Source organism: Lucilia cuprina, chromosome 4 (assembly GCF_022045245.1).
Source record: "Lucilia cuprina isolate Lc7/37 chromosome 4, ASM2204524v1, whole genome shotgun sequence".
Lineage (NCBI taxonomy): Eukaryota > Metazoa > Arthropoda > Insecta > Diptera > Calliphoridae > Lucilia > Lucilia cuprina.
This window is the reverse complement of record NC_060952.1, coordinates 26,642,773-26,667,611: the sequence shown is the minus strand read 5'-3', so window position 1 is coordinate 26,667,611 and position 24,839 is coordinate 26,642,773. Positions and strand designations below refer to the sequence as shown.

General features: G+C 26.6%; 1 protein-coding gene across 1 annotated transcript in view; it reads right to left on the bottom strand.

The window, feature by feature from the left end:
* Nucleotides 1-24,839, bottom strand: part of LOC111682624 (sodium-coupled monocarboxylate transporter 1) — a 122,340-nt gene that overhangs the window by 67,020 nt on the left and 30,481 nt on the right. Inside the window, exons 3-4 of the mRNA XM_046950832.1 lie at nt 10,504-10,731; nt 9,951-10,391 (exon numbers count right to left, since the gene is read on the bottom strand). The gene's annotated coding sequence lies outside the window, so the exon portion shown is untranslated. The remainder of the gene's footprint in view (nt 1-9,950; nt 10,392-10,503; nt 10,732-24,839) is intronic.

The following is a 24,839-nucleotide window of genomic DNA, read 5'->3' as shown; positions in this document are numbered from 1 at the left end:
GTTAAAAATTTTAATAATAATGGAAGTACTTAATTTTTTTTTTTTGCTACAGAGAATATCGCGTAAAAATTTGATTTTGTAACAATACTTTGAAACTATATCTGCGGTAATCATGCAGTAAAATTCAAGATATTTATGTACCTCCTTAATATTTGTTTATGTAAATTTCAAATTTGAAAATAATAACCACTCATATTGACAATGTTAATGACATAAAATCACAACACTTTATACATAAATTAAAGACAGAACAGATGGAAATTTATGAATGTATTACAATTTGTTTACAAAAAATTCACACTTCAAATAAGTATGTACTGGCAAATTAAAAAGCGCAAATGCGTACATTATTGTAAATATTTATTTAAATTAATAAAGTAAAAAACAGTTACTAAAGAACAAATTTCTAATGTGTAATTACAATGGAAACCAAAATATGCGAATGCATGTTTTTTATGGTACGTCGTATGGACTCACAAATAAGATATTAAAATATTTTAGAACATATTTTACTTTTTATTTCAGCATATATTGGTAGAGCATATTTTCGGTTTCCCTGGTTATTAAAAACATATTATGTCGTTCTAACCAATAATACGAATAGTTTGTAAAGAATTAAACGGATTCTAAAATTTGAAGTCATGGTTGGTCGATTTCTCGTTTTAGAAAAACTTTTTCTACTTATATCAACATATGTACATATATTATCTAACTGGTGTAGAATACAATTTGACCGGCCATGATCTGATATATTTTCTTACTTATTTTTAACAAGCCTTTCAAAAATTGCCAATAAAATCAATACATTCTACTTAAACATATTTTCATTGAAAAAATTATGTCAAATTAAACAGCAGATTTTTGTAATTCGATGTGTTAGTGTATTGGTTTTGTTTTCTTGCAGCTCATTTTTTTATTTATCATAAATAATTGACATATTTTGTATAATTTTTTATTTTATTTTTTTTTCTTTGTTTATAACTTGATACTTTCAAAACAAAACGAGTCAAATTAGCGCTTTAATTTTCTGCTTGCTAAACTTAATTCGTAGAAAACGTTGTATATTTTTTTCCTCTAAAAATCTAAAGTATTATAAAAATCTCTTAAACAGAAGGAAAATAAAAATATTTAATATGTCGTCTAGACATTATTAAAGATGACAATGAGAAGAAAATGCTTTAAATGTTGGTTTTGTTAAAAAACGTGAATTTGCATAATTTACAAAATATTTATGAAAAAGAAATGATTATGGTTTTTGTTAATGGATGCTTTCATCAAAAAATCATATTTTGTTAAAGTAATTCATATAAACACAATAAACATTTATTTTAATTACTGAACTTAATTAAATCAACAACAAAGTTAGTTGTTAATATGTTTTTAAGTTTTGCCTATAGTTTAATACTTAAAAAAATAATTTTGCTGTATAAGATTACAAATAATTGCTGCATTATTAATAAAAAAATAATTCGTGCCAACATGTCGTATGATTAATTATAAACAAAAAATACTATTAATTAAACTCGCAATTAATTATTATATTTTATTTCTATATTTCGTTGGATATTTTCTGTGCTGCTTATTTACAACTAATTACCGTTTTTCAAAATCTACTTCAGTATAATTAATAAAGAAGTTTATTTTAAATGCTTCCATTTTATTCACAAAACAATTTTCTTTTACTATTATTTGTGTAAATATATTTTTGTAATTATTATTCAATATAAAGTTTCTGTATTAAATATTTTATTTTTTTTTAGAAATTACACTGCAGTTTTCACATTTAAAATAGAACTGAAATAAATTGATGTATATCTTTATAATATTAGTCTGCTTCATAGAAAATCTAATCTTTAGTTTATGTATCGTTAAGATGAAAAAATTATATAAATAAATGAAATTAAAACTTTCTCAGAGCCTGCAATATTATATTTTTAATTTTTATTGTTGCTGTTTTTTTATTTTATCTAAATTACTACAAAAACAAAAAGATACTGACATTAAACTAAAATTTTCCATTTCGTCATAATTCTTACAAAATGTGTTTTGCTGTATATTTTTAAAATATTTTGTAAAAAACAAAATAGCGAAGTAAGGAAGCAACTTCTTAAGTACTTAATTACTATCTATCTATCTATCTATCTATCTATCTATCTATCTATCTATCTATCTATCTATCTATCTATCTATCTATCTATCTATCTATCTATCTATCTATCTATCTATCTATCTATCTATCTATCTATCTATCTATCTATCTATCTATCTATCTATCTATCTATCTATCTATCTATCTATCTATCTATCTATCTATCTATCTATCTATCTATCTATCTATCTATCTATCTATCTATCTAAAGTATTTAATGAATCACTTATTGCAAGTAAGTATGTATTTATATTTAGTCTTGACACTTAAAAACAGAAAATGTAGGAAAAAACTAAACATTCATATGTATATACTAAATATATTTACAAACATATAGCTCGATGCAACAACAACTACTACAAAAATAAAAATAAATATCATCATCACAGTTTCTATATGCAATTAAATGGGGAAACAATTAGAGAAATTAAATGATGTGAGTTTTTAGTCTAAATACGTCAATTATTTACATGACAAAATAAATAGATAAAATAATATACAGGTGAAGTAATGCCAATAAACAAAGATGGATTTTGTTTAAATGTATATTGTTGCTACTATCTCCAATACATGGATGTTGTTAGGTAATGACGCTAATTGTAAACCCACAAAAGAATAATTATATTTTGTATTTAAATAAATATTTAATAATTGATTTATGATTGATATATTTATTTAGTATTTGTTATTAATTGACTTCTGTTTTTTTCAGATTTACTTCATTCCTGAAATATGAGGTGAGTATCGTTTTAGTTGAAAATTCGTTATCAGAAGGAATGCTAAATGTTGTCGAAATTTGCACGGTTGTGTTCAAAAAATATCGTTTCTAGTGTAAAACAACATGCATGAATGAAAACAATCTTTAATTTATTATATAAAAATTATATTGTAATTTTGCAGGAGCTAGCTCCTTCATCGAAATACTAATAACTAAATCTTCGCCTACATTCCCCTGTGACATTTGTAAAAAAATATAATTTATTACTACTACAAATAAAACAAAATAATTGCCACCTTTAGTTTGCAGTTATAAATTTATAATTATATAATTTTCTTGTTAAAGGCGAGAGAAACACATGCGTCAACAGACATGTAATCACACCCATTGTTTTCTTTTGTTTGTGTTTTTTTTTGTAAATTTGTTTACAGAGATAAAAGTATGATTATTAAATTATTATTATAAAAATAAGTACTCCCGCAACATTTTCTTTTGTTTATTTATTTTAAACTTTAGCTACTTACACTTGAATTAGTTGACGTTAGGGGGTGTTTTAAAATATTAAAAAAAAAAAACAACAACAAATATTGAAATATGTATTTACTTCATGTTTAGATAAGCGAGTAATTTGTTAGAAAATTTTTTCTTAACTTAAAAATATCTAGCGCATATTAGCCCTCATTTCCTTTTAGTCCGCATCATTAATCATCATACACTTGTCGACTTGGGTTCATTTCTTTATCTGTCTCCGGATTGTTTTGTGCGTGGCAATTTTTATCATTTTTTTGTTTCCTATTTTTTTAACTTTTTTTAAATCTTGCAAATAACACGTCTTCTCTACGTCATCTTTTTTATTAACTGCCGCTAATTGCTGAGAAATTCATGAATTCGTTGAAATATACATAAATATATTTATTTTAAATACAAAAAGTGTGACAAGTTTTTATTGGATTTTAATGAGTTTATTTAGTGGTAAGGGAAAGATCAAGATTTTTTTGAGAAAATATGTTTTGTTATGAATATATTTAAGAAATATTTTGAGCAGTTTTTTCGCAATGCCATTTCTTTGATATAACATGTTCGAAAAAGGATTATAATTATAATCCATTTTCAACATTTTTGCTATTTTATTAAGCAAATTTTAAAATTTTAAATAAAAATCTATGTGACTTGTGAAAAATAAAGAGCAAAATACAAACCATAATTTTCTAGAAATGTTAAAACTTTTCAAGAACTTATGAAAATAAAAATATATTTATAATTTATATTCCTCTTTTTAAATTTCGCTTTATAACGACCAACAAAACCTTTGCCATTTCATTTTGTTCTTTACCTCATTATTGGTATAACATTAAATTATTGCCGTCTGCTTGTGCATAATTTATACATAATTAATAAGTTCAGTGTGATTAATCAGAGAATAAAATGCACGAATGATTAAAATAATGAGAAGGAATTGTCTAGTATATAACAAAAGAAGTGCAGGATTTTGGTTACAAAAAACACACACACACATTTTATGAATATGTATAAAACAGAAATTCCAGTTGCAAAAGAAAACTTTGAGCAAAAATATTACAAAAGAAAAGTTTGGCTTTGTTAAGCAGTTAAAAGAAGAATAATAATCCTTAAAAAGTAAAGAATTTTTATCATCGTTTTATGGTTTCAATTCCTTTTTAAGTATCAATAACCAAAAATATACATACATATTTGTAGACTTGGTGAAGGACATGAGTTTGTTAAATCATTCGTAAATTGTTAAAGAAATCTAATATTTGAAGTATATAAAGCTATTATAGCTATCTTAAAGATCGATATTTAAAAAAAAATAATTTTAAAACCTTACTTTTTTCGTCAAATCCTGTTATATAACTGGGTCTATCTGTCAAAAAGTCTTTCTTGAGTTAACCAGTTTATCCAAAGTTAGTTTTAAATGAGAATGTATGCTACATTACTTTCAAAGAAATACTTCTAGACAACTATCGAGTCTGTTAGGCGCTGCTATACTAAAGTCTCTAGTGGTCGAATCGAACCTTTGAGACTTAAAAATATAAAGAAAAAACTCAGATTGTTTCACCCTTTACTTTCTTGATAAGGGTATATACTTATAAGTTTGTCATTTTTTTAGAGAGCGAAGTCGATTAAGCCATGCCCGTCTGTCTGTCTGTCTGTCTGTCTGTGTGTTATAATTAATTTACTGAAGACCTAAGATATCTTTGGTATCGTAGTCTTCAATAATTTTATATAACGTACTTCAAGAAGTTTCCTATTTAAAGTCAGCAAAAAAGGTTTATAAATAACGGAGATATGAGCAAAAATTTGGGACAACCTCAGCAAATTTCGTCCAAAATTTAGTATTTCTTACATGGAGACGGATGAAAACAACAACAACGTTTAAAATGTGTTTATTGTTTTAAATTTTTTCTTTGTTACAGAGATGGGAAAGTAAATATGCATTTTTTTTTGAAAAATTAAAGAACAAAATGCTGAAGGGTATATAAGATTCGACAAAGCCTAAAAATGCATTCTTACATGTTATACCCTACACCACTTTTGTGTGGAGGGTATACTGTGTTTAGAATCATTTTCTGAGTCGTTTTAGCTTGTCCGTCCATACATCCGTTTGTCTATCCGTCTTTGTAAAATTTTGAAAATAATTTAATTAAATTTGGTACACAATGCTTGTTAACTTTGTATTCAAACTTCAGGTCGCAATTTTGGAGATAATTCAAATTTGGCACATGGTATTCTATGGTACCGGTGACGATGTCTATTGAAAATGGTTAACATCGGTCCATTTTTTCATCTTGCCCCCATACAACTGAACCAGCCGAATAGGGTTTTTAAGTCCATAATTATGTTAAATATATTCGTATCTCGACAAAAAACTGCAACACCAAGTTCTTTACCAGCCTTGATGACCCTCATGAATTTTATAATGAAAGGGTCTCATTTGACCCTAGCCCCTATAAAAAGCCCCCTTCTAAATTTGACATATGTAAATGTCCACAATTTTCAACATAAATGCTTTATTATATTAACTTTTAGTTAATATAACATTAACATTTTAGTTTTGTAAGATTTGTAGAGTATTATATGATCGGCCTCGACCGACTATAATTTCTTACTTGTTATTATTATAATTTTGTGTTAAAATTTTTGTTGTGATTCTTAAAAAAAAAACAAATACATTAAAAAAAAAACAACATAACATGACCAAATAATAATATTTGTATATATTTTAGCATTAAAATGTAAATTTTTTCACAAAAGGAAACAAAGAAATGTTTCATATACTGAACACATAAATTTTCATTAAGTCAAAAAGTGTAAAACAATTTTTCTCTAGTTAAAGCTTTGATTGTAAAGTAAAAACGCACATGTAACAAAATCCAAAAAAAATGCTGGAAAAATATGAGTTTTTACCTTTTTTTATAGAATTTAATTTTATGCGTTTTATTTTGTATTTCACTTTAAATGAAATTATGAATAAAAAAACTTTAAAATAGTGAGTGGGTTATGATGAGAGAGAATGTAATGTAAAGACAAATAAATTATAGAGTAATATATTGCTCACCTTTTTATAATTTTTATTAAAGTTGTTATTTTTACCCTACACCCTAAAAGCAAAACTTACTTGTGATTGTCCTTACTTCCACATAACTCCTTATTTTATCATTAAAAAATTAGTTAATATAACAAAAAAAAAAAATTATTTGTTACATGTAAGCAACTTTTGATTATATTTGAAGTGTCTTTAAAGCTTAACCATTCAGAAGTAAGTTTTGCGAATGTAACAAAAAGTACCCATAACCATAAATATCTAATGAAGGGTGCAAAAGGCGAAAAAGTTGAAAAAATGCTTAAAACAATTTTATTTTAAAGATGCTGTATGTATAAAAACGGCATAGTCAGGCATGACCGACCATATGATACTCTACACCAGTGATTATGTTAAAAATGTGAATTATTTATTTAATTTGAATTTAATTCGATTTTTACCTTAATTCAGAACTGTTTGAACAATTCGTTGATAAAAATGAAATATTCTAAAATAGGGGTTTTTATAGGGGCTCTACGAAATAATGCACCCATTTTAACAATTTTTAACAGGCTTCATCCAAACAAGTTTGTTAGTTTGAAAGGGGGATGTATATACATCAAATCCGAAGAAATACACCTAGGCCTCTATCGGGTCTGTTGTGCGCTTCTTAACCAGTGTCTCAGGTGGGAATCGAACATCCGGTCTACCAGACTAGAACGCTAACCACTAACCTACACACAGAAGGAAGGACAGACAGACAAATAGACGGACATAACTAAGCCGAGAAAGTGGTTCTGAGCCGATATTTGTGGATGTTACAAACACCAGCACAAACGCATATTACCTTCTCCACTATATGTAGTGGTGTAGAATATAAAAATTGAGTACAAGCTAACAGCGAAGTCATATTGAGATTGCTAACCTTTTACCACATAAATCATGCAAAAATTTTGATTGACAACACAAGTTTAAAAAAATCTTTAACAAACATACTTTTTCAAAAAATACTTCTACTCCAGGGAAACAAAATGTTAATTTTCCAAAAATTCACCCTTAATACAGCATAATATTTTTTATACTATAGAATTTCCGTAAATGGATTACAAAAAAAAAATCGTTAACCCCTTCCACCTTTACTTTGCAGTGTGGTTAATGAAACTTCTCCTTTTACCTTTATTAAGAAGTTCTTAACAAATTGCCATTATTTATATTTAACGTTATTAAAACCTTTTAAATTTTGTTACATTTTAACAAACGCTACTGTATGAAAAACCTTTTTCTGCTGCAAAACCATCACTGTAACTTATCCATGCATTTATATGTTTATGTATGTACAGACAGACCATACGAAAACCTACTGATATTTTTAGAAATGTATTTTATGTAAAAAAGATTTTTTTATATTCTAGGCTATTTTTCTTTCTTCGTTCTTTGAGCTTGTTGTACATTTTGTGAATATTTAAAGAAACAAAAATAATTTAATTTTTTACTGTAGGTATTTTTTTTAACTTAAGTAGTCTTATATTTAGTATAAAGTAAACTAGAGTAAAGAGTATAATAAATTAGTCTCTTGTTGCTGTTGTTGTTTTTTTTTTGTTGCGCTAAAGTTGTATGTAAATGAAAGAGGAGAAAAAAAATGTAAATTGTATATGAAATGCTTTTAATAAACTGCTAAAATCATAAAATTTCAAATGCACAAACATACAGTTTATTTCAAATGTTTTTTTTACCCTACTACAGTGGGGTGAGTAGTATGCATTTATATTGCTGTTTGCAATATTTTAAAGTAATACATATAAAACAGATTTATAAAAAAAACACTTATCGTAAAAAACTATAACGCTCATACTTATATAGAAATATTTCAGAAAGCGCTTACTCCCACATTGGGCCCTCAACCGAAATTACAAAGATTGTATAAAATCCCCTATAAATCTTATTGTAATAAACTTTTTGACTTTCGCTATGTTAGCTAACATAAGATATCATTAAGTCGAATATGCCCGGTAATATTCATGTTTTTTTTATAAAAAATTATTCATTCATTTATGCACAAAAAGTTCGCTGAAGAGTTCGAATGAATGTAAAGGAAAAAATGTGAAACTTTGACAGCAAAAACTTAATGTTAACAAATAAATAAATATAATTTTGTTTTTATTTAAAAACAGTTGCAATCATATAGAAATATACCCAGCTGAAACTTTCATTACCAGGTAATGGGTTAAAATGACAAAATTTATTTAGACAATAAACATTTTAAGTCATTTTTTAACATTGTCCGTCCGTCTGGCTGTCCATATAAATCTTGTGCTCAAGGTACATGCCTCAATTGTACAGATATTTTGATAAAATTTGGACCAAAACTTTATCCATTTTAACCTTTATAACCTTAGATATACCCCTTCTTAAATTTTATATGGATCAGCTCTTGTTTGACCTTAACTCTTACATAAAGCCCTAAAAAATTATTTAAAAAACTTATGCGAGGAATTGTTTTGAAGTTAAGAAAATATGTTGTGGGAAGGTGGATAGAGGGAATAGTATTTGTGGGCATTTAATTTAAATCTTCTTACATCAAAAGTGGAAGATGAAGAATTAATTTTTCCTGTGGCGTGTTACGTAAGAATATATGGGTATCGGGAACAAGTTCCCTAATTTTAGAGGATCATATCTTACTGTAGTACCGATTCAACAGTGAAATACACCCTGCAGTTTTTAAGTGATACAATTCCCCACTGTCACCTTCTGTTTGCGGTCGAGTAGGTCCAACATAGATTTCGGCCCATATATGAGAGTTGTGTTCCATTTTCAGTCGGATATAATTGATGTAAATAGTTAGAAGATCACATGGAGTGGAGTATGTCTTAAATTGTTTCATTCTCGAGAGCACAATTTTAGGTTCACAGCTACAGTAAGTGGTTTTTTAAAAAAAAAGTTATTTTTTAGAATTTGATGTCCAACATGCTAAAAAGGATAATATCCTGCGCTAACCTTCGAACACACTTTTTCCATTTTTTATCAAAAATGATTAATATATGTATATCAAAATAAGTCACCAAAAGTCTATTGGTTTAGTTTTGTGCGTAAAAGGGTCAGTATCATTAATATCAAAACCTTTGTGCTTTTCACAAAAATTTAAAGTCAATTTACCCATGTCTGTCTGTCTGTGTGCATGTTGAAATCAGATTTTACAAGACCCTAGATATCTTCGAGATTAAAATTTTCAAAGAATGTTTCAAAAGTTTTAAAAATATAAAAAAATCCATTCAAATATTTAAGAATATTGATGTCTAAAAGATATGGTACACTAACACATTGTAAAACTGCCTAAAAAATTCTGACACGCAAACATATTTACTCACATATTACCACTTATACACACACGCACATCAGGTGTTTATTTAACTAACGGGATGTGTGTAATAAAATCGTGTTTTTATGCTGCATGCGTGAATGTTATTTAGTTGGTTTGCATTAGTGTTAGATAGTAAATGAGAATTAAAAATTAAAATATTTAAATATACCAAAAATTCACTTACCAGTAATTTTATTATATCCAAAGTGTTTGCGAAAATAGGCGTTCTTTTTGTAGTATTTAAAAGAAGCGTGGGTAAATGTCTGTAGTTGTTGTTAATTTAATAATTTAATTTATGTAAATTTTTAATTTTGAGCTCGTGCTGTTTGGCTCCTACAACTGCTTGCCAGGTAGACTGTACGCTACTATAATTGATGACTATGCCGGTGTAAATGTTGATGCTGATATTTGTGTGATGTTGATGCTATATACTTTTCTTGTAATTCGGTTACTATGTATATTAACAGCTCCTGTTTTATTATATCCTTTCTTAATTCCTTTTAGTTAAATGTTTGTTATTATTAACTTAACGGTTTTTTGTTACTTTCTTTCTCCAGGAAGTGGCACAGATGTTAGAATTACGGTTAATTATTTAAAGGGCAACAGAATATGTAAATTAATAACACTATAATACAACAAAAGCCAAAGGCAAACAAATCTTTTAATAGTATTTACACAATTTTAAAACGTTAACAAAAAAACTATTTAACAAATGAATCATTTATTTATTCACTCACACGCTTAGACAAGGTTTGTTGGCAAGACACTACGCGTTATAATGGCAATGTAAATTAAACGCGAAATAACGTACTTAATGTACTTAAATAAATGTGTTTTACATGCGAACTGTTTTCCTTTTATTAACTGCCTTTGTTAGTTATTATATTTTGAAACACAAAAATCAATTATTAATATAAAACATCATTTAGTTGTTTTTCTGGAGTTAAAAATAAACACTTGCAAATCTGTAAATAAACAAAGGAAAATATGAAAATATTTTAATAATTAAATTGTATTGTTTTTTCTGTAAAATTAATTAGGAAAACAGTTAATTTAATAAACTTTATAACAAGCAATTAAGGCATTTCATTTTTAATTGTTGATGTAGGTGGTAATTTGTAAATTTTTTATATATAAGAAACAAACATTTGTAATTTTAAGGATAATACAAGGCTCAAACATCTATGTTTAAAAAAGATTAAAAGCTTAGTAATGATTTCCAGTTCAGTTTTAATTCAGTTCCAGTTCAGTTCTAGTTCAGTTTCAATTCAGTTCTAGTTAAGTTCTAGTTAAGTTCTAGTTCAGTTCTAGTTCAGTTCTAGTTCAGTTCTAGTTCAGTTCTAGTTCAGTTCTAGTTCAGTTCTAGTTCGGTTCAAGTTCAGTTCTAGTTCAGTTCTAGTTCAGTTCTAGTTCAGTTCTAGTTCAGTTCTAGTTCAGTTCTAGTTTAGTTCTAGTTCAGTTCTAGTTCAGTTCTAGTTCAGTTCTAGTTCAGTTCTAGTTCAGTTAAATTCAGTTTTTTCACTCTCACATTAAGTACATCGCTTTATGAACTTACACACTGCTACCCACTAATTATACAAATGAATCACGGTTGTCCCTCTAAACCGCATAAAATATACAGGTTTAAAAAACCTTAGTTCTTGTAATTAAATTTTTTTGAAATGTCATTATTCAGGTTGTCTGTTTATTTGACGTTACTTTCACATTAAATTTAATTCAATTTAATTTTTGTAAAATAGACAACACAAAGAAAATCTGTATACATTTTCACTTAACCCGCATACATATTTATAGTTGTTTAACTTTGAAACAATGTTTTATTCCTATTCTTACTGATTTACTTACGCTAACTTATTTGCAATTATTTTAGAGTTTAACACATTTTCATATTTGTTTGAATTTTTTTTTTGCAAATTTTTCTATATTGTGTGTTTGTTTTTGTTTTACAAAAACTATTATAAGTTATTACAGTTGTCATAATGACATTTTAAGAGATGCACTTGGTTTCCATTTTGGCTAATTGATTTTCGTTGGAATTTTGAGTTTACGTACGCTATAGATGAGAATATGAGAAAAGCTAATAATTTTGTAATTTTCAGAGGTAACAGAGAATTTAGTAACAGTCGAAATCCTTTTAATTCAATCTGATATAAATCGAATAATGTACCTAGATGAATTGTTTCGAATTAATGACTGCTAATAGTCTATGTCTGCCTATAAACATTTCATTTAGTTTCCTATCACTTAAATGATTTAATATGCTGCCCTTCTCAATATAGTGCATACAAATGAAAATAAAATAAACGTTTAAAATTCGTTTCATATTCATTACTTTTCAAATAAATATAATGCACATTTTTCATTTTTTTTCGACATCTAATGTACACACTTCAGTTAGATATAATTTAAAATAATACAAAAAAAAATCGTTAAAAATATTAAAAACTCATAAATTGAATAAAATATAATTCTTGAAAAAAGTTTCTCAGAGGAAATTTTAAATAGATCTATGAATAAATAAAATCTTTATACCGTACACTACTATAGTCGGGAGGGTATTTTGAGTTTGTGCTGATGTTTGCAACACCTGAAAAATACAGGTTTTATTCCCGCCTTGAAGTCCGTCTGTCTGTCTGTCTGTTTATGTTTCCATGTAAACCTACATATCACAATTTTCAAAATAATTTGAAGAATTTTGAAACATACTTTTCTTTTGGTCATTGGTGAACGCTATTGAAAATGGTTAAAATCTGTATCAAATTTTTTTTATTTTTTTTAATCCTTATGTAAATGTGCAGTTCTCTATCAATTACCTGTATTATCCTTTGTCTTTAGAAAATTTTAAATACTTTTAGTTCTGCACCTTTAAATAATATAATTTTTACTTTAATTTCTATTTCACCACTATACGCTATGATTAAAATTTAATGATTAAACTTGAATCCCACAAAGTAAAGCTACATATATAATTAAATTATTTTTATATTCGACTGAGATATTTATCAAATTTGATAAATACTAATTGTTATAATTCTAAATAAAAGCAAATATTCCAAATAAAAAAACTATAAAATCTTGTATTTGCTTAAAATTTACAAAATTCAAGGTAATTTATTTTTAATCTCTGTCTAAGTGGGATAAAAATAAAAATTTTTATTTGTTTTTGGATGACTGAATGAATATGTGTAGTTTTGTCTGCTAACAGATATTGCTACAAACAAGAGACGAGACAGACAGACAGACAGATAGAATAAACAAATAGATAGACAGTCATAGGAACACAGGCTGCTGACAGATAATACTTTTATTGTCTGTCTATATATTTTCCACGCAGAAAAGTAAAACAGATGTTTTGTCATAGTGATATGTATTAATAATAATGATGATAATGACGATTACTACAATGTTGGAGTTTTTTTTGTTTTTAATTATTGTCTAGAAATTTGAACAATTTTATGTCAATAGGACAAATGGATGGACGGACTCACCCCACTGACTCAATATTCATTCTTATTAAAATTCAACAATACTAAACAGTTAAATAAACAAATAAATACTGGGCCATTGAATTTTATAATAAAAACAACAAAAAAATTATTAACAAAATATACAAAATCGACACCGATATATCAATAAAACATGTTTAGCAGGTGGCACTTTGAAATTAAGTATAAAAATTCCAAATTTAATTTTGTTTACATTTTTTTCTCTTTATTTTGGTTTTTTGAAAACAAATCTAAATTTTGTAAAGAAATATAAATTTGTGTTACAAATATTAGGGTGTTTTTTATTTATTATTATTTTTATTTAATTTTAAAGTTTGATATTATAAATTTCTTACTATTGAGAAAAGGACTTATAAATATCTATTATTTATCTAAGCAGGAAAGTTATCCATTAATTTTATTAGCATAAGTTAAATAGTAAAAAAGGGTAATGTAATTTAAGGTTGATTTCTATAGAATCCCTGTGATAGGTCAGGTCTGGTGATCACCATAACAGGTGTCCTTAATTTTAATAATAACTGGATTTTACATTTAAAAACCAGTCTGAGGTAATATCTTTACTAAGTTTCTTATTCTGAATCATATGCTTCTAAAATACAAAATTAAAATAAATTATCACCAAATTATCATTTTGTACCCTACACTATTATAGAGCGTATAAAGAGTTAGAGCTTATGTTTATAACGTTTGTTTAACTATCCAAAACTCAGATCAATTGTTTCAGTGAAAAGAAAATTGAATATTATATATCAAAAATTTGATCGATTGTTTAATAATTATAAATATTGCTAGCACAAAAACACAAAATAAAATACAAAAAAAAAAACTAAAATAAAAAACAAGTAGGAAAGTATAATCGGGCATGGCCGACCATATAATATCCTACACCATGATTATATTTTTAAAATTTTTACTTTTTATAAAATTTTTATTTTTTATTAAGAAAGTTTTATGTTGAGTATTACCAATAATTCCAAAATATTTAAGCAATTTATTGATAAAAAACTAAAATTTCTAAATGAGGCTTTATATAGGTCAAATATGGACCGATCCTCGGTTAATTTGGGAAAAGGATATATTTCTAAATAACAGTTAGTTTTGTTGAGTTCCATTGCGATACAAATGGTTACAAGGCAATTTTAGATGTTTAAGTCATTTTTTGAAGTGGGTTTGTATGAGGGCTAGGGTCAAATATAGGCCGATCCTTACGAAAATCTGTAGTATCATTTATACTTATATACAACTTATTTGTGCCAATTTTTAAAGAGATAGCAGAATATTTGACGTTATTATGGCATAACGTTATTATGGCAAATCGGGAGGTACGGTTGTATGGGGGCTAGGTGAAATAATGGACCGATTTCAACCAATAGGCTTCGTCCATGTGCCAAAAAACATGCTTGGTCCAAATTTCATCAAATTATCTTAAAAATTGCGGCCTGTACCTTGCGCACAAGGTTTACATGGACAGCCAGCCAGCCGGACAGACGGACGGGCATGTCTTAATCGATTCAAAAAATGATTCTGAATCGATCGGTATACTTTAAGGTGGGTATTGGACCAATATATTTGTATGTTACAAACAACAGCACAAACGTATAATACCCTCCCCACTATAGTGGTGTAGGGTATAATTAGGCCGAAAAATTTGTATTTATTAATTAAAAAATGAATAAATCAATTAAAAATTTAATCAAAATTGGGAACTTAGGATTTAAGCAACGAGGTAATTGAGACAAATAAACATATGTTTAAATAAAAATTAATTGAAGTTGATCTAATAAGACCACAGAAATCATATCTTAATCACATTATTATATAGATGATCTTATAAGTCTACAGAAATCGGCATATTTTCTATTTTAAACATTTTTCTAAATTTACTCATTATAAGTGTAGGGTATAACTATGGTCACTTATATTCCCACTATCTGTTCTTACTTGCTTCTATTTTACTCTTAATTGGGTTTTATGATTTAAATTAAATTATATATTTCTTTTAAAAGTTTTATTAGGGTTAATACCTTTATTTTAACGCTAAAATAATAATTTAAGAAAATTTTATGATGATTTTTATAATGTTTTTTATTATTTTTATTTATAATTTCATTGTTTAATTCTTTTTAACGCATTGCAGTTGTTAAAAAGAGTAATAATGAGTGTTATAAACATTTTCTAATTTTTATATTTTTTTATTATTAATTGCGGAATATCTGGCTTTTTATCTTATAAAGTTATTCTAAACTACAGGGGGTTTATTACTATGTTTCAAAATAAAAAAGAGCAATTTTTTGTATGTTAATAAAAAGTTTTCATAGAAAATAACAAATTTAAACAATTCACACTTTTATTGCTCAGATTAAGTTCCCAGCAAAAACTTGTAACTGACTTGTACTTACTCAACAATTTCACTTTTCAATGACAACTTCATAGAATCGACATTACTTTTCAGTTCAATAATGATATTTGTACATTAAATCCTAATTTTATACACTCACTTCTTCACACATACAAATAGAAAAATGTGTGTAAATGTGAATTAAATCTTTGGGCAACTAAGCAGTACAACAGTGAACTGAGAAATACAACATGCAATGGTTCATATTTTTTTGAAAAAAATATAGCTTATATAACTCCTTCTTTGTAAGCGAGCGTGTTGTGTTATATATATTTTACACATATACTACATAAGAAAATTGGTTTTCCATTTTACTTTAAATGTCTTTTTATATATTTTTAATTCTGTTAAAAGGCTGCTAAATTGTATAAATATTCATGCTTTTGTTGGTCGAGAGAAAGTACACCGAGAACCTACACCATGAGTTTATTTCTAAAATTTTTATTTTTTATAAAGAATCTTTTATGTTAAATATTACCATAATTCCAAAATATTTAAGCAATTTATTGGTGAAAAAACTAAAAGTTCTAAATGAGGCTTTATATAGGTCAAATATGGGCCGATCCTCGGTAAATTTGGGAAAAGGATATATTTTTAAATAACAGTTAGTTTTGTTGAGTTTTATTGCGATACAAATGGTTACAAGTCAATTTTAGACGATTAATACATTTTTTGAAGGGGGGTTTGTATGGGGGCTAGGGTCATAAAATAGCCGATCCTTACGAAAATCTGCAGTGTAATTATGGCATAAAAAGTTTAAATCGGGAGGTACGGTTGTATGGGGGCTAGGTGAAATAATGGACCGATTTCAACCATTTTCAATAGGCTTCGTACCTGTGTCAAAAAATATGTTTGGTCTAGATTTCATCAAATTATCTTGAAAATTGCGGCCTGTACCTTGCGCACTAGGTTTACATGGACAGCCAGCCGGACAGACAGACGAACATGTCGTAATCAAAAAAATGATTCTGAATCGATCGGTATACTTTAAGGTGGGTATTGGACCAATATTTTTGTATGTTACAAACATCAGCACAAACGTATAATACCCTCTCCACTATAGTGGTGTAGGGTATAAATACACTTTGTAAATTTTATCAATGACATTGAAAACTAAAACAATACTTAAATAATTGTTTATTTCTATTTTTCTATTTTTTTGTTTTGCTTACATGACAATTGTTTTGTCAAATTAAAAATATGTACATATACATATATGTGGTGGACATTTACTTGTAAATTACAAATTATGCAATTAAATATTTAATAGAATTTTTGAAAGGCATTTGTTTTTTTAAGACAATGGTTTATGTAAAAAGAAAAACTATTGTATAAAATCGTATAAATTATTAACATTTAGTTTTAAAATTCTTTTATAAAAAACAAATTTTAAATTTGATGAATATAAAAAATAATCCAGCAAACATTTCATATAGGCATAACAGCTTTTAACATATATTCATACAATTATTAAAATGTGTATAATATATAAGCATTTCCAAATTGGCCTTTTAATAATTTGCTTGCTGTGTTGTGTCCTCATAGTTTTTAGACTGAGTATCGTATTAAAACCAAAATTCAGCAAAAATAACATATTTGTTTATGTAGTTAAAACCCTCTTTTTGACGTCAAACAAGAGTGCAAAAAAAAAAAAAAACAAAAGAGAAAAATAAGTGTCAAAACAAAACTTGTAAATTATATGCTTAACAAAACCAATAACCAAAACCGAAATGTACAAACTTTTATATAAAGAGTATGTATTTTTTTACATTTCTCTTATTTTTTTTGTTTCCATTTTTTAGTTTTGATTTTTTTTTTTGGTTCTTTTCACTTTTATATGATTCCTTTTTTGAAGCTTTGAGCATATATTTAAATATATCATTCTGTTTGTCAGCATTTGGTTTTTATGAGAAGAGAATTTACTTTGAGGTATCAAATTAATTATATATTTGTATGCTTTAAGGTAGAATTAAAAAGTTTTATTTATGACTGAATCGAAATATAAACTGATGACATTTTTCCACATTGAAAATAATCCAGGCTTAACTTTACGAAACAATTTCGTATCTAGATTTTTCGTAATATAAAGGAAAATGTCGTACATAAAATGAAATATTATAAAATCTATTTTCGTAACGACTTTTTTCGTAATATTAACGAAAATTTTGCACATAATATGAAATATGTTTTCAATTAAATCCATTTTTTTAATTTACGAATGTTCGAAAACCGTTTGTAATATATTTCATATATATTTCAACATTGAAGATAAGCCATATCTTCATATCTACATAATTCATAATATTAACAAAAACGTCGTACATAATATAAAATATTTTTAAATCGAATTTCGTAACTATTTTTTTATAATATTGACGAAAATTTTTTATATAATATGAAAAGGTTTTAAATTTACATTTTTTCATAATTTACGAAAGTACGAAAATCGTTTGTAATATCTTTTTTCGTATATATTAAAAAACGTAATGATTTAATAGTAATGTAAATAATTTTATTGCGATTTTTTTTCCTAAATTTTAGAGAATTTACGCAGGGAATGTTTTTTTAAGTAAAATAAAAAAAAGTATTGTTTTATGAATTTTATATATTCAGTATAATCTTTTATTGAATATTAGTGTCCGACCGAACGTTCGGGTACGGGTTCGGAGTTCGGTAAAAAGTGAGGTTCGGCCAGTGTTCGGCGAAATTTTGACCGAACACCGTACGCCGAACTTTTTATAAAATGTTTATCATAATTTTACATAATCAAAAAGTTTTAAAAATTCTGAAAATTTGTTTACAGAAGTTATCATACATCCTGGCTGTACAATAAATTTCCGATTTCATAGGTGCAGAACGCCTTTTCAGCTGAAAAAATGAACAGTTATTTTTTCGGCTGATTTGAAAAACAATTAACCAGAAAGTGATTAAAAAGCTAGGAAAAGTGAAATATTTAATTTGAATTATCTAGTTTCGACTATAAATCTTTGATCTCATTTGTAAAATTGAAATTTTCTAGGTCCTTATTCTTAAACGATCTAGACATGTCAGTCAGTCAGTCTCTTCAAAGAACGATAGAACCTAAACTATTGTTGCAGATTGATTGGTATTCAAAATAATCAAAATCTTTTTACATTTCGACATGGCCTCCATATAAGGTTCGCTTTAGAAAATGACTAACGTTCATAACAGGCTTAAAAATACTAGTATTTTTATGAAATTATACTTATATTTTTTTTATGAACCAAAATTTCATATAAATGGGCAAATTGAAATTTGTGAATTGTGTTAAGTATTGTAAGTAGAAACTGTAATTTTACTGATTCGATAAAATTTATTTCAATAGACATTGAAAACGAAATTTTTATCTCCTTGGATCATAATATGATAATGTATAACAATATTATAATAAATACAAAACTATCATGATACAATATTTTGACGGTATTTAATCATAATATGTTATTTTAAAATTGTTACAATAACGATAATATGTTTATACTACAATCATAATTTTAACCACAGCCATGTTTTTCTCTGGTATCACTCGTGCTCTTATAGAGAATTTTATCATTGTCAATGAATCGCTTAAAAAAGATATATTAAGATATATGCATTTCACAAAAATAGTTTGTTATTAGAAATTTATAATTCTCAGGGATTCGGAATTAGTTAATAATTGGCATAAAGGCATAAAAACAACAAGGAGATAAAGCAGTAATATGTTGGTAATACAGCTCATATTTGTTTGAGGGCGGTAATGCAGTTTGACAGTGGTAGTACAGTACAACGGTTAATATTTCTTTCTGCTATAGTTTATATTTGTTTGTGTGTATGTTATGTGTGACATGTGTGCAGAGATACAAAATTAAAACTGATTTTTAAAACATACTTGGTGAAGGGTATATATAATTCGGCTCAGCCGAATATAGAAATCTGACTTGTTTTATTTTATTTAATAAATTTTAAAATTATTGTACAAAACTGTTACCTGCATGGAATTTTTCAGAATAAATTCCAAACTGATTTAATTGTTACTTTTATAGCATATTAGGTGCTTAATATGGTCGTATATAACCGACTATAAATTCTTAATTTTTTACACAATAACATGCGCGGTAATAGGAATGGCCAATGCTTCAGTAAAAAAAAACATATATATGTACGTATAAACTTTGCAGCAATAAAGCTGACAAATGGAGTGAAATATAGGAAAAATTAAAATTTGGATTAATTCTTAACATTATAATATATAACTAATAAGGCAAATTCCTAATACAACAGATAAAATAAACAACAATTTAAATGATTAACATTTTATTTTATACCCTGTTGCTTTATTTCCGCGCTCTACTGTTGGATTTAAAAATTCCATGTTTATGCAGTTGCTCAACAGTGACAAAACCCCTAACACTAACTTAAACTTATGTAGGGAAGATTATTGGTTAGTTGGTTCTTTTGTATGGATCGGAAATTGGAAAATTGTGTTTACTTATATTTTTAGTGTATGTATTGGAGTTTATACTACAAATGAAATCTAATATAACGACAATATAATATCAGGAATGGATAATGCTAAGCTATACTAGTAGAATTATATTAGAGAATTTAGTGAAATATAAACAACGATTTTTTTAGTATAAAAATTTGTCATTCCTTTTCGATAATTCAGAAATTTGTAATACAACTTAAGATATCTACTTATTTATCGAACAATTTTCCTTCTCTGTTATACAGTTTTTTTTCATTTATTGCAAAACTATGTATATGTCGAGTATGAGGAACTCTTCGTTCATTTTACACATAGAAAATATCATGCGGTGTATTTCATTTGACTAAAAATGTGATTAAATTTTGAAAGAGAATAATTCGATTCACATGTTGTGTTAGTGGGAAATATATATTTTGTAGAAATATTGCCATAATAAAAATTCTTTACCTCATTATGTATAAAGTTATGTTTAGCGGAAATATGTTTAGTAAAGATAAATATAGGATTTATAAGGAATTTCAGTAAAAGTATTTCTAAGGCATAAAGTAATGGTAATTGTTGAAAAGTTATTTGACAAGGAACTGAATATAATCAAAATTAATACATAATTAATATAAAAAATAATAATTTCCAATAGTATTTTTAACAGGTTTCATATTTGATATATAACTGGTTTATATAAATTCTAATACATATGTACATAAATGTCGAATTCTTTAAACACAACAACTACTTTAAGGAAAATTAAAATTTGTTTTTTATTATTAAAATGAATCATCGAGAAAAAAAAGTTTCCTAGTCATCAATGTCTAAATAATTTATTGTATTATTTACTACTCCTTTGTGTTGAATGAAATTTGCGTTTTTTATATCTGTATCATTCGCTAATATAAAATACTCCCCAACATTTTAACAACGTTCTAAGATTTTACGTATGCAGTTCACATTTCCGTATAGAAATTGTTTTATGCACAAATTTTACAAAAAAATAAAATAAATTGGCATATAAAAACAACTACAATATTGTTGACAATGCTAAACAGGAGAGACATTTATTTGGACATAATAAGATCAAATGCGAGCTGCGAGATCAAATGCGAGCTAGGTTATGTAGTGGCCTGATTAACATTGATTTTTTGATGATTAAGCAACTCACTGTTCTGGATATACCTAATTGTTCATATGGTATAAAACCGCTCCAAAAAAGTTTGAAAATAACCTCGAAAAAAGCTTGACAATGGCGCAGAAAGCGTTCCAACTGTAAGTTCAGTAGATGATAAGTATAATCTCAGTAAACTGGGAATTGTCCTCACTGAGAACACTTCTTATTCTTTAAACCTGACAACACTGTAGTGTTGTATGCGTTTGTACTGACGTTTGTAATACACACAAATATTAATACCATATCCACCTTAACCTGACTTAAAATCACTTTCTGAGATAATTAAACGATGAAAGTGGTAATTTTTAACTGCATGAAAAAACGTATACAACTTCTATTCATATTATCACAGGCAAGAGAACTAATGAATTATAAGGTATTTATATAACACATTATTATTAGACTACTCCTACGTAATCTAGATATGTAGTAGTTGTTGAAAACTTTTACAACCTTTTTATAGTTCTAAAAGAATAAACGATAGAATTCTCCTGATTGTTGTAGTTTAACGGAGCATGAAATTTTTTGATATTTCACAATTATAAAATATTGTGACAGTTGTTTTTCCCCTTAAAATAATTTACTTAATTCAGCTAATTGCTGTATAATTACTATATCCTAAAAAAATAAGTAACTAATTGAAAAATTAAAACATTATAACGAAATTATAACCAATTTTCATTTGTTTTTTTTTTCCTAAGCCTAACTTATTAGAAATTTAAAATTAATTGATTATTTCACATATCCATAACAAATTGTTTTATTTTTTCTATTTAAAAACAGCCATAATTATCCACTTAATTTATGCCAATAACCATATTTAATAATTAACCTAAACAATGACTCAGTTTTAAGTCATTAAATTGGGAAAATACAAACCGAAAAGGAAAAAATAATAACTTTTAACATGTGATTCAATTAGAACAGAAGTCACATGTTAAATATGTCAATTACCTGATTAACTGCATAAATTAATGGACAAAATGTTAAAAAAAATTAATGAAATTAAAAAATATGCAAGAAAAAAAAAACAGCAACAACAAAAATACATCTAAATTTGTCAATCATGTGGTGACACTGTGTGATTTTAATTTATTAGTTGTTGTTTGTTTTCAATAATTATACCCTACACCACTATAGTGGGGAGGGTATTATACGTTTGTGCTGATGTTTGTAACATACAAAAATATTGGTCCAATACCCACCTTAAAGTATACCGATCGATTCAGAATCATTTTTTGAGTCGATTAAGACATGTCCGTCCGTCCGTCCGTCTGTCCGGCTGGCTGTCCATGTAAACCTTGTGCGCAAGGTACAGGCCGCAATTTTCAAGATAATTTGATGAAATTTGGGCCAAGCATGTTTTTTGGCACAAGGACTATTGAAAATGGCTGAAATCGGTCCATTATTTCACCTAGCCCCCATACAACCGTACCTCCCGATTTGAACTTTTTATGTTATAATTACGTCAAATATGATACTGCAGATTTTAGTAAGGATCGGTCTATATTTGACCCTAGCCCCCATACAAACCCCCCTTCAAAAAATGACTTAAACGTCTAAAATTGACTTGTAACCATTTGTATTGCAATGAAACTCAACAAAACTAACTGTTATTTAGAAATATAACCTTTTCCCAAATTAACCGAGGATCGGCCCATATTTGACCTATATAAAGCCTCATTTAGAAATTTTAGTTTTTTATCAATAAATGGCTTAAATATTTTGGAATTATGGTAATATTCAACAGTTTCTTTACAAAAAATAAAAATTTTATAAAAGTAAAAATTGTAAAAATATACTCATGGTGTAGGGTATCATATGGTCGGCCATGCCCTACTATACTTTCCTACTTGTTTTAACATGTTTTTTTATTAGACATGAATGAATGTATCTAAGCAACTTATTGAAATTGTTATTAAAAGTTTAATAACCTCAACTGCTTTTTTTTTAGATTCATATTTGTTTTTCTATATTTTTTGTTATTCTTGGAATTATAAATAAACTGATTATTGTTTTCATATAAAAAATTTATAAAGGAAACAAAATAAAGCAAACATTTATTTTGCTAGTGTAGGGGAAAAGTGTGCGAAAAGAATATATGCCACTAGCATTTTTGTTATAAATTGATAAATCTCTTTATCTTTTATTACAGCTCAGCAAAAACATGGTTAAGTTCTTAACAACTTACTTTCCAATGACTACTACATACCGTATGTATTACTTAGTGGGCTAGTAATGACTTATAGCCTTGACTGAAATGTTTTACTTCAGTACTAACCATATTGGACAGAACTTTCACTTCAAAAGTAAGTAAATTTGTTTACCTTCTGTGGAAGTGATGTTTATTGGCTTTCAAAGAAGCGAAAAAATCCAAAAAAGAACATAACAATTACTTCCTGAGAATGACTTCATATGTAGTAAATTTCGAATGAAATAAAAAGAACATTCCTCTTATGACAAGCCAGTTTTAAAATCATCATCTATTCAGTTCTTGTTTAGCACTTCTATGGAGTTAGTTCTACTTCTTTTCTTTTGGAATTTTTTTCTTTGTTGGACGGTAACATTTATATTGTTTTCGTAAATAATTTCTTGTTTTTATAATTTTAAATTTAAATATGATTTACTGAATCATAATTGTTGTTCCAACAACTTTAGAATGATAACTGTGCAAACATGTTACTTACAACATTTTCAACATACAACTAACTCTAAAATGTTATGTTTTAATAAGTTTACAGATACAACAACAAATTAATACATCAACATATTATGTTGATTATAATAGTAAAACTAATCATAATATGTTTAGTCTGTAACCACAGTAGCAAAGAAAAATAAAAAATGCAAACTAGAGAAGTACAAATAGCTTAATGGTAGTTTTCTTGGGGGTCTTAACTTTAACTAAAACGTTCTTTATTTGGCAACAATTCCATTAATTAATTAATTTTTTTAATTTTTTTATAAAAATTTTAAAAATTACTTTATTTGACAGCAAAAACATGATATCAAATGAATAAAAAAAACTGATTTATCTGTCTCAATCATTCCGAAAAACGACAAAAACATGGGACAGATTTCTTATTAATAAAAAAATACAAATATTAAAACTTATTTCGCAGATATTTATAGTTTAATTCACATAACTTAACAAAAAAAAAAAAATAAAAAATAATTTTTTCTATATCTTAACAACATTTTGTGTTACATTACAGGGATTCCTTTGTATATGGCGTATGTGTCCCAGGTGCATTTCGGGGGTTAATTTAAATTTGTTTCATACTTAAAATTATAATATTAAAAAAACTATTAAGGAGTGAGATCGAAAAATTCTTAACATACATATATGTTTATAAAAAAGAAACCACTAAACTTACAGCTTTATTTTTTTTTTTTATTTGATTCGAATTATTATTACAATTTACAAAAAAAAAATATTTTTATAGTTTTAATCACTAGTGATGAAATTTTGAACCCTTTTCGGAAACCCTTCCATTAACGTTTTTATAGTGCTT